A 12,342-nucleotide genomic window follows, 5' to 3' on the forward strand; every position below is an offset into this window, starting at 1 on the left:
CCTTTTATTTTTTACTACTTTGTTTTAAAATTTGTTTTTCACTTTAGTGGTCCCTTTGTTTATTTCATTCTCATCTTGGTTTTAAATTTCTGGTCTCTGACCTCGCAGAATCATCTACATGAAATATACCTAGGTTGTGGTTGATATCCTTGACGCAGCCCGCTCATACCACTCTGCACTGAGCAAAAACACTAGAAAGAAGAACTTGCCACAAAAGAAACAATCAGAAACAGTGCTCTCTGACACAGAGTTACCGAATTTGAATTACAATGCGATGGCAAAGAGCCAATTCAGAAGCACAATTATAAAGCTAATGGTGACTCTGGAAAAAAAGCATAAAGGATTCAAGAGACTTCATGACTGCAGAATTTAAATCTAATCAGGCCAAAATTAAAAATCAATTAAATGAGTTGCAATCCAAACTGGAGGTCCTAACCACGAGGGTTAATGAAGTAGAAGAACAAAGTGAGTGACATAAAAGACAAGTTGATGACAAGGAAGGAAGCTGAGGAAAAAAGATAAAAACAAAAGACAATGAGGAAAGGTTGAGGGAAATAAATGACAGCCTCAGAAAGAAAAATCTATGTATAATTGGGGTTCCAGAGGGTGCCGAGAGTGCCAGAGGGCCAGAAAGCATATTTGAACAAAACATAGCTGAGAACTTCACTAATTTTGGGAGCAAAACAGGCATTCAGATCCAGGAGACGGTCCCACCTAAAATCAATAAAAACCGTTCAACACCTCAACATTTAATAGTGAAACTTGCAGATCCCAAAGATAAAGCGAAAATCCTTAAAGGAGCAAGAGATAAGAGATCCCTAGCTTATATGGGGAGAAATATTAGATTAACAGCAGAACTCTCCACAGAGACCTGGCAGGCCAGAAGGGCTGGCAGTATATATTCAGGGTCCTAAATGAGAAGAACATGCAGCCAAGAATACTTTATCCAGCGAGGCTCTCATTCAGAATAGAAGGAGAGATAAAGAGCTTCAAGATAGGCTCCTTAGAAACTGAAAGAATATGTGACCACCAAATCAGCTCTACAAGAAATGCTAAGGGGGACTCTGTAAAAGAAAGAGAAATCCAAGGAAATAATCCACAAAAACAGAGACTGAATAGATACTATGATGACACTAAATTCTTATCTTTCAAGACTAACTCTGAACATGAATGGGCTAAAAGATCCGATCAAAAGATGCAGGGTTTCAGACTAGATAAACAAGCAAAACCATATACTTGCTGTCTACAAGAGACTCATTTTATTTATTTATTTATTTATTTATTTATTTATTTATTTATTTATTTATTTTTTATTATTTTTATTTATTTATTCATGAGAGACACACACACACACACACACACACACACAGAGAGAGAGAGAGAGAGAGAGGCAGAGACACAGGCAGAGGGAGACGCAGGCTCCATGCAGGGAGCCTGACGTGGGACTCGATCCCCAGTCTTCAGGATCACACCCAGGGATGAAGGCAGCACTAAATAACTGAGCCACCAGGGCTGCTTAAGAAACTCATTTTAGACCTAAGGACACCTACCGCCTGAAAATCAAAGGGTGAAGAACCATTTACCACTCAAATGGGCCTCAAAAGAAAGCAGGGGTAGCCATCCTCATATCAGATAAATTAAAGTTTATCACTAAGACTGTAATAAGAGATGAAGAGGGACACTATGTCATACTTAAAGGATTTATCCAACAAGGGAACCTTACAATCGTGAATATTTATGCTCTTAATGTGGGAGTTGCCAAGTATATAAATCAATTAATAACCAAAGTAAAGGCATACTTAGATAACATACTAATACCGGGAGACTTCAACATGGCACTTTCTGCAAATGACAGATGTTCAAAGCACAACATCTCCAAAAAACAAGAGCTTTATTTTTTTGTTTTTTTTATAATAAATTTATTTTTTATTGGTGTTCAATTTAACAACATACAGAATAACACCCAGTGCTCATCCCATCAAGTGCCCCCCTCAGTGCCTGTCACCCAGTCATCCCCACAACCCGCGCTCCTCCCCTTCTACCACCCCTAGTTTGTTTCCCAGAGTTAGGAGTCTTTATGTTCTGTCTCCCTTTCTGATATTTCCCAAACACTTCTCCCTTCCCTTCTATTCCCTTTCACTATTATTTATATTCCCAAAATGAATGAGAACATACAATGTTTCTCCTTCAACGAATGACTAACTTCACTCAGCATAATACCCTTTAGTTCCACCCACGTTGAAGCAAATGGTGGGTATTTATTGTTTCTAATGGCTGAGTAATATTCCATTGTATACATAAACCACATCTTTATCCATTCATCTTTTGATGGACACCGAAGCTCTTTCCACAGTTTGGCTATTGTGGACATTGCTGCTATACACATCGGGGTGCAGGTGTCCTGGCGTTTCATTGCATCTGTATCTTTGGGGTACATCCCCAAAAGTGCAATTGCTGGGTCGTAGGGCAGGTCTATTTTTAACTCTCTGAGGAACCTTCACACAGTTTTCCAGAGTGGCTGCACCAGTTCACATTCCCACCAACAGTGTAAGAGGGTTCCCTTTTCTCCGCATCCTCTCCAACATTTGTGGTTTCCTGCCTTGTTAATTTTCACCATTCTCACTGGTGTGAGGTGGTATCTCATTGTGGTTTTGATTTGTATTTCCCCGATGGTAAGTGATGCAGAGCATTTTCTCATGTGCATGTTGGCCATGTCTATGTCTCCCTCTGTGAGATTTCTCTTCATGTCTTTTGCCCATTTCATGATTGGATTGTTTGTTTCTTTGGTGTTGAGTTTAATAAGTTCTTTATAGATCTTGGAAACTAGCCCTTTATCTGATACGTCATTTGCAAATATCTTCTCCCATTCTGTAGGTTGTCTTTTAGTTTTGATGACTGTATCCTATGCTGTGCAAAAGCTTTTTATCTTGATGAAGCCCCAATAGTTCATTTTTGCTTTTGTTTCTTTTGCCTTCATGGATGTATCTTTCAAGAAGTTACTGTGGCTGAGTTCAAAAAGGGTGTTGCCTGTGTTCTCCTCTAGGATTTTGTTGGAATCTTGCCTCACATTTAGATCTTTTATCCATTTTGGGTTTATCTTTTTGTATGGAGCAAGAGAATGCTCTAGTTTTATTCTTCTGCATGTGGATGTCCAATTTTCCCAGCACCATCTATTGAAAAGACTGTCTTTCTTCCAATGGATAGTCTTTCCTCCTTTATCGAATATTAGTTGACCATACATTTCAGGGTCCACTTCTGGATTCTCTATTCTGTTCCATTGATCTAGGTGTCTGTTTTTGTGCCAGTACCACACTATCTTGATGACCACAGCTTTGTAGTACAACCTGAAATCTGGCATTGTGATGCCCCCAGCTATGGTTTTCTTTTTTAAAATTCCACTGGCTATTCGGGGTCTTTTCTGATTCCACACAAATCTTAAAATAATTTGTTCCAACTCTCTGAAGGAAGTCCATGGTATTTTCACAGGGATTGCATTAAACGTGTAGATTGCCCTGGGTAACATTGACATTTTCACAATATTAATTCTGCCAATCCATGAGTATGGAATATTTTTCCATCTCTTCGTGTCTTCCTCAATTTCTTTCAGAAATGTTCTGTAGTTTATAGGGTATAGACCCTTTACCTCTTTGGTTAGGTTTATTCCTAAGTATCTTATGCTTTTGGCTGCAATTGTAAATGGGATTGACTCCTTAATTTCTCTTACTTGAGTCTCATTGTTAGTGAATAGAAATTCCATTGATTTCTGGGCATTGATTTTGTAATCTGGCACGCTACCAAATTGCTGTATGAGTTCTAGCAATCTTGGGGTGGAGGCTTTTGGGTTTTCTGTGTAGAGTATCCTGTCATTGGCGAAGAGGGAGAGTTTGACTTCTTTGCCAACTTTAATGCCTTTAATGTCTTTTTGTTGTCTGATTGCTGAGGCGAGGACTTCTAGTACTATGTTGAATAGCAGTGGTGAGAGTGGACATCACTGTCTTGTTCTTGATCTTAAGGGAAAGGCTCCTAGTGTTTCCCCATTGAGAATGATATTTGCTGTGGGCTTTTTGTAGATGGCTTTTAAGATGTTGAGGAATGTTCCCTCTATCCCTACACTCTGAAGAGTTTTGATCAGGAATGGATGCTGTATTTTGTCAAATGCTTTCTCTGCATCTAATGAGAGGATCATATGGTTCTGGGTTTTTCTCTTGAATCACATTGAGTGTTTTATGAGTGTTGAACCAGCCTTGTGTCCAGGGGATAAATCCTAATTGGTCATGGTGAATAATTTTCTTAATGTGTTGTTGTATCCTATTGTCTAGTATCTTGTTGAGAATTTTTGCATCCATGTTCATCAGGGATATTGGTCTGTAATTCTCCTTTTTGGTGGGGTCTTTGTCTGGTTTTGGAATTAAGGTGATGCTGGCCTCTTGGAACGAATTTGGAAGTACTCCATCTCTTTCTATCTTTCCAAACATCTTTAGTAGAATAGGTATGGTTTCTTTAAATGTTTGATAGAATTTCCCTGGGAAGCCATCTGCCCCTGGACTTTTTTGTCATGGGAGGTTTTTGATGACTGCTTCAATTTCCCCCCTGGTTATTGGCCTGTTCAGGTTTTCTATTTCTTCCTGTTGAGTTTTGGTAGTTTGTGGCTTTCCAGGAATGAGTCCATTTCTTCTAGATTGCCCAATTTATTGGCGTATAGCTATTCATAATAAGTTTTTAAAATCGTTTGTATTTCCTAGGTGTTGGTAGTGATCTCTCCTTTCTCATTCATGATTCTATTAATTTGAGTCTTCTCTCTCTTCTTTTTAATAAGGCTGGCTAATGGTTTATCTATCTTATTAATCCTTTCAAAGAACCAACTCCTGGTTTTGTTGATCTGTTCCAGAGTTCTTCTGGTCCCGATTTCATTGAGTTCTGCTCAAATGTTTATTAACTCTCTTCTTCTGCTTTGTGTAGGATCTATTTGCTGTATTTTCTCTAGCTCCTTTAGGTGTAAGGTTAGCTTTTGAATTTGAGTTCTTTCCAGTTTTTGGATGGATGCTTGTATTGCGATGAATTTCCCCCTTAGGACTGCTTTTGCTGCATCCCAAATATTTTGAGTGGTTGTATCTTTATTCTCATTAGTTTTCATGAATCTTTTCAATTGTTCTCTAATTTTCTGGTTGACCCTTTTATCTTTTAGCAGGATGGTCTTTAACCTCCACGTGTTTGAAATCCTTCTATACTTCTTGTTGTGATTTAGTTCTAATTTCAAGGCATTATGGTCTGAGAATATGCAGGGGACGATCCCAATCTTTTGGTATCAGTTCAGACCCAATTTGTGACCCAGTATGTGGTCTCTTCTGGGGAAAGTTCCATGTGTGCTTGAGAAGAATGTGTATTCAGTTGAGTTTGCATGTAAAGTTCTGTAGATATCTGTGAAATCCATCTGGTCCAGTGTATCATTTAAAGCTCTCGTTTCTTTGGAGATGTTGGGCTTAGAAGACCTATCGAGTATACAAAGAGCTAGATTGAAGTAACCAAGTATAAGTGTATTATTATCTAAGTATTTCTTCACTTTGATTATTAATTGATTTAAATGTTTGGCAGCTCCCACATTCGGGGCATATATATTGAGGATTGTTAAGTCATCTTGTTGGATCGATCATTTAAGTATGATATAGTGTCCCTCTTCATCTCTCACTGCAGTCTTCGGGGTAAATGGCAGTTTATCTGATATGATGATGCCTACCCCTGCTTTCTTTTGAGGACCATTTGAATGGTAAATGGTTCTCCAACCTTTTATTTTCAGGCTGTAGGTGTCCTTCTGTCTAAAATGAGTCATTTGTAGACAGCAAATAGATGGGTCCTGCTTTTTTAACCAGGCTGAAAACCTGTTCCTTTTGATAGGGTCTTTAACCCGTTCACGTTCAGAGTTACTATTGAAAGATATGAGTTTAGTGTCACCATGATACCTATTCAGTCCTTGTTTTTGTGGATTGTTCCATTGAACTTGTTCTTAAAGGGGAATTTTAAGAGTTCCCCCTTAAAATTTCTTGCAGAGCTGGTTTGGAGGTCACATATTCTTTCAGTTCCTGCCTGTCTTGGAAGCTCTTTATCTCTCCTTCCATTTTGAATGAGAGCCTTGCTGGATAAAGTCTTCTTGGTTGCATGTTTTTCTCATTTAGGACCCTGAATATATCCTGCCAGGCCTTTCTGGCCTGCCAGGTCTCTGTGGAGAGGTCTCCTGTTACCCTCATACTCCTCCCCATAAAAGTCAGGGATTTCTTGTCTCTTGCTGCTTTAAGGATCTTCTCTTTATCTGTGGAATTTGCAAGCTTCACTATTAAATGTCGAGGTGTTGAACGGTTTTTATTGATTTTAGGGGGGGAATCTCTCTATTTCCTGGATCTGGATGCCTGTTTCCCTTCCCAGAATAGGACAGTTTTCAGCTATGATTTGTTCAAATACATATTCTGGCCCTCTGTCCCTTTTGGCGCCCTCGGGAACCCCAATCAAACATAGGTTTTTCTTCCTCAGGCTGTCGTTTATTTCCCTTAATCTATCTTCATGGTGTTTTAATTGTTTGTCTCTTTTTTCCTCAGTTTCCCTCTTTGCTATCAACTTGTCATCTATGTCACTCACTTGTTCTTCCTCCTTGTTAACCCTTGTTGTTAGGACTTCTAGTTTGGATTGCATCTCATTCAATTGATTTTTAATTTCTGCCTGATTGGATCTAAATTCTGCAGTCATGAAATCTCTTGAGTCCTTTATGTTTTTTTCTAGTGCCTCCAGTAGCTTTATAATAGTGCTTCTGAATTGGCTTTCTGACACTGAATTGTAATCCAGTTTTTGTACCTCTGTGGGAGAGAGGACTGTTTCTGATTCTATCTTTGGAGGTGAGGTTTTCCTCTTGTCATTTTCCTCAGTGCAGAGTGAACAAAAACAAGTTGTATTGGGAAAAAGAGAAAAAGAGAGGAGAGAAAGAATGAAAGAAAAGAGAAAAGAAAAAAGGAAGAAAAAGAAAGAAAAATAAGAGAAGAAAAAGAGAAAGAAAGGGAAAAAAAGGGTGGAGGAAGCAAACAGATATCAAAAAGAAAAAAAAGAAAAAAAAAACACGGGGGAGTATTTTCTGATTCTGTATACTTTAAGTCACTTGACTTCCCCTGGAACTTTTCCGTCTAGCTGGTCTTCTGGGGGAGGGGCCTGCTGTGCTGTTTTTCTGGTGTTAGCGCTTGGGGGAGCTGCTCTGCCCCTGCCTGGTGCAGGGCTCAGTGGGGGTTGTTTACCCTGTGAGGCCCCAGGAGGAACAACCGCAGTGGTCGGGCCAGCTCTGGAAACCTGGATTCAGCCCCCGCAGTAACTCCGGGGCTCTCCGTCTGCAGGGCCTGGAGGCTCCAGGGCCGAGCTGCTGATCTGCTCAGCTTCGGGCAGGAGAGTCCTTGCTGTCCTGGGCCCTCCCAGCCTCTGCCTGTCCCCAGGGGAGGTCGGATCCTGGGCTGTGTCTAGGCGCCCTGTGCTCCCGGTCCTGCGCTGTTGGATTCGCACTCCCGGCGGCGCATCGCCCTCTCCACAGAGCGGCCACCCGAGCCCCCCTCCCCCCAGCTGCTCCCAGGTCAATGCGTGCGCACGCTGCAGCCCTTTAGGGAGCTCTGTGCACTCTCCCCGGGGTGCAGCTGCTATTAGTGTCCCACGGAACCTGAGGGCATCCCCGCCCTCCTGGGTCCTGCTCCAACTCCCTGTGGGTGCCTTTCCGCCCGGGAAGATTGGTGAAGCTCCTGCTTCCCTGGGACGGGGCTCTTCTCACTGTAGCATTCCAGCTGTTCTCTCTTTAAATCTCAGGCCGAATTCATAAATTTTCAGGATGATTTGAAGGTTATCTAGGTAATTTGGTGGGTACAGGTGATTTGGGGACCCTACTCTTCCGCTATCTTTACCCCCTCTGAAACAAGAACTTTAAATAACACTGGACCAGATGGATTTCGCAGATATTCACAGAACTTTAGATCTAAACGCAGCTGAAAACACATTCTTCTCAAGTGCACATGGAACCTTTTCCAGAATAGACCACATACTGAGTCACAAATCAGGTCCTAACCGATACCAAAAGATTGGGATTGTCATATTTTCAGACCATAATGCTTTGAAACTTGAACTCAATCTCAAGAAGAAATATTAAAGAAACTCAAGCACGTGGAGGTTAAAGGATATCCTGCTAAAAGATGAAAGGATCAACCAGGAAATTAAAGAAAAATTAAAAAGATTCATGGAAACTAATGAGAATGAAGATACAACCATTCAAAATTTGGGATACAGCAAAAGCAGTCCTGAGAGGGAAATACATCAAAATACAAGCATCCCTCAGAAAATTGGAAAAAACTCAAATACACAAGCTAACTTTGCACCTAAAGGAGAAAGAACAGCAAATAAAACCTACACCAAGCAGAAGAAGAGAGTTAATAAAGATTCGAGCAGAACTCAATGAAATAGAGACCAGAATAACGGTGGAACAGATCAACAAAACCAGTAGTTTGTTCTTTGAAATAATTAATAACATAGATAAAACATTAGCCAGCCTTGTTGAAAACAAAATAGAAAATACTGCAATTAATAAAATTATGAACGAAAAAAGGAGAAATCACAATGAATACCAAGGAAATACAAACAATTTTAAAAACATTATGAGCAGCTATACATCAATAAATTAGGCAATCTAGAAGAAATGGACGCATTTCTGGAAAACCACAAACTATCAAAACTGGAACAGGAAGAAATGAAAACCTGAGCAGGCCAATAAACATGGAGAATATTGAAGCCATCATTAAATACCTCCCAAGACACAAAGGTGCAGGGCCAGATGGCTTCCCAGGGTAAATTCTATCAAATGTTTAAAAAAGAAACAATACGTATTCTACTAAAGCTGTTCCAAAAGTTAGAAAGGCATGGAATACTTCCACACTCGTTTTATGAGGCCAGAATCACCTTAATTACAAAAGCAGACAAAGACCCTACAAATAGGGAGAATTCTAGACCAATATCCCTAATGAACACTGATGAAAAAATTCTCAAAAAGATACTCGCCAATAGGATCCAACAGTACATTAAGAAGATTATTCACCATGAACACGTGGGATTTGTCCCCGGGATGCAAGGCTGGTTCAACACTCGTAAAGCAATCAATGTGATAGATAATATCAAAAAGAGAAAAAAAACAAGAACCATATGGTCCTCTCAATAGATGCAGAGAAAGCATTTGACAAAATACAGCATCCATTTGTAATCAAAACTCTTCAGAGTGTAGGGATAGAGGGAACATTCCTTAGCATCTTAATAGCTATCTACAAAGACTATACTTTCAGGGATCTTTTCTATAGTTTGTCAAAAGCCATCTACGAAAAGCCCACAGCAAATATAATTCTCCATGGGGAGACACTGAGAGCCTTTCCCCTAAGATCAGGAACAAGACAGGGATGTTCACTCTCACCACTGCTATTCAACATAGTACTAGAAGTCCTAGCCTCAGCAATCAGACAACAAAAAGACGTTAAAGGCATTCAATTTGGCAAAGAAGAAGTCAAACTCTCCCTCTTTGCAGATGACTTGATACTGTACATAGACAAACCCAAAAGACTCTATCCCAAGATGGCTAGAACTCATACAGCAATTTGGCAGTGTGGAAGGATACAAAATCAATGTCCTGAAATCACTGGCATTTCTATACATTAACAATGAAACTGAAGAAAGTGAAAATAAGGAGTCAATCCCATTTCCAATTGCACCCCAAAGCATAAGATACCTAGGAATAAACCTTACCAAAGAGGTAAGGGTCTATACCTTTAAAACTACAGAACCCTTCTGACAGAAAGTGAGGAAGACACAAAGAGATGGAAAAATATTCCATTTTCATGGATTGGCAGAATTAATATTGTGAACATGTCAATGCTACCCATGGCACTGTACACATTCTGTGCAATCCCTATCAAAATACCATGGACTTTCTTCAGAGAGTTGGAACAAATAATCTTAAGATTTGTGTGGAATCAGAAAAGACCCCGAATAGCCAGGGGGATATTTAAAAAGAAAACCAGAGGCCGGAGCCTCGCAATGCTGTATTTCAAGTTGTACTACAGACTGTGATCATTATTGCAGTATGGTATGGCACAAAAACAGACACATAGATAATTGTAACAGAATAGAGAACCCAGAAATTGGCCCTCAACTCTAATGGTCAACTAATATTCAAAAAGCAGGAATGGCTATCCACTGGAAGAAGACAGTCTCTTCAATAAATGGTGCTGGGAAAATTGGACATCCAAATGCAGAATGAAACTAGACCATTCTGTTACACTATACACAACGATAAGCTCAAGTGGATGAAAGATCTAAATGTGAGACAAGATTCCATCAATATCCTAGAGGAGAACCCTGGCAACACCCTTTTGGAATGTGGCCACAGGAACTTCTTGCAAGGTACATATATAAAAGGCAAGGGAAAAAAGAGTAAAAATGAACTACTGGGACTTAAGATACAAAGCTTTTGCACAGCAAAAGAAACAGTCAACAAAACTCAAGGACAACTTACAGAATGAGAGAAGATATTTGCAAATATATATCAGTTAATGGGCTAGCATCCAAGATCTATAAAGAACTTATTAAACTCAACACCAAAGAAACAAAAATCCAATCATGAAATGGGAAAAAGACATGAACAGAAATTTTACCGAAGACAGACATGGGCAACAAAGATGAGAAAATGCTCCACATCACTTGCAATCAGGAAAGTACAAATCAAAACCACAATGAGATACACACCAGTGAGAATGGTGAACATTAACAAGACAGGAAATAATAAATGTTGGACAGGATGTGGAGAATGGGAACCCTCTGGCACTGTTGGTGGGAATGTGAACTGGTACAGTCACTCTGGAAAACTGTGTGGAGGTTCCTCAAAGAGCTCAAAATAGAATTGCTCTATGACCCAGCAATTGTACTGCTGGGGATTTACCCCAGAGATACAGATGCAGTGAAACTGCAGGACACCTGCACCCCAATGTTTAGCAGCAATGTCCACAGTAGCCAAACTATTTGCTGATCTATTTGCTGCTTTTTCTCCGGCTCCTTTAGGTGCAAGGCTAGCTTTTGTATTTGAGTTCTTTCCAGTTTTTGGATGGATGCTTGTATTGCGATGTATTCCCCCCTTAGGACTGCTTTTGCTGTATCCCAAAGATTTTGAATGGTTGTATCTTCATTCTCATTAGTTTCCATGAATCTTTTTTAATTGTTCTCTAATTTTCTGGTTGACCCTTTTATCTTTTAGCAGGATGGTCTTTAACCTCCACATGTTTGAAATCCTTCCAAACTTCTTCTTGTGATTTAGTTCTAATTTCAAAGCATTATGGTCTGAAAATATGCTGGGGACGATCCCAATCTTTTGGTATTGGTTAAGACCTGATTTGTGACCCAGTATGTGGTCTATTCTGGAAAAAGTTCCACGTTCACTTGAGAAGAATGTGTATTCAGTTGCGTTGGGATGTAAAGTTCTGTAAATATCTGTGAAATCCATCTGGTCCAGTGTGTCATTTAAAGCTCTTGTTTCTCTGAGATGTTGTGCTTAGAAGATCTGTCGATTGTAGAAAGTGCTACATTCAAGTCACCAAGTATAAGTGTATTATTATCTAAGTATGTCTTAACTTTGGTTATTAATTGATTGATATACTTGGCAGCTCCCACATTCGGGGCATATATTTTGATGATTGTTAGCTCCTCTTCTTGTATAGATCCTTTATGTGTGATATAGTGTCCCTTTTCATCTCTTACTACAGTCCTCGGGATAAACTTTAATTCATCCGATATAAGGATGGCTACCCCTGCTTTCCTTTGAGGACAGTTTGAATGGTAAATGGTTCTTCACCCTTTCGTTCTCAGGCTGTAGGTGTCTTTCTGTCTAAAATGAGTCTCTTGTAGACATCAAATAGATGGGTCCTGCTTTTTTTATCCAGTCTGAAACCCTGCACCTTTTTTTCGGGTCATTAAGCCCATTCATATTCAGAGTTATTGAAAGATATGAATTTAGTGTCATCATGATACCTATTCAGTCCCTGTTTTTATCGATTGTTCCCTTGGACATTCTCTTTCTTTTTACAGAGTCCCCCTTAGTATTTCTTGCAGAGCCGGCTGGGTGGTCACATATTCTTTCAGTTTCTGCCTATTTTGGAAGCTCTTTTTCTCTCCTTCTTGTCTGAATGAGAGGCTTGCTGGATAAAGTATTCTTGGCTGAATGTTCTTCTCATTTAGGACCCTGAATATATCCTGCCAGCCCTTTCTGGCCTGCCAGGTCTCTGTGGAGAGGTCTGCTGTTAT

General features: G+C 39.8%; 1 protein-coding gene and 1 pseudogene across 1 annotated transcript in view; both read left to right on the forward strand.

The window, feature by feature from the left end:
- Window positions 1–12,342, forward strand: part of IL1RAPL2 (interleukin 1 receptor accessory protein like 2) — a 1,296,043-nt gene that overhangs the window by 730,967 nt on the left and 552,734 nt on the right. The gene's annotated exons all lie outside the window — the stretch shown is intronic.
- Window positions 9,326–9,421, forward strand: LOC112932092 (small nucleolar RNA U3; annotated as a pseudogene).

This window comes from Vulpes vulpes, chromosome X (genome assembly GCF_048418805.1).
Source record: "Vulpes vulpes isolate BD-2025 chromosome X, VulVul3, whole genome shotgun sequence".
Classification (NCBI taxonomy): Eukaryota; Metazoa; Chordata; class Mammalia; order Carnivora; family Canidae; genus Vulpes; species Vulpes vulpes.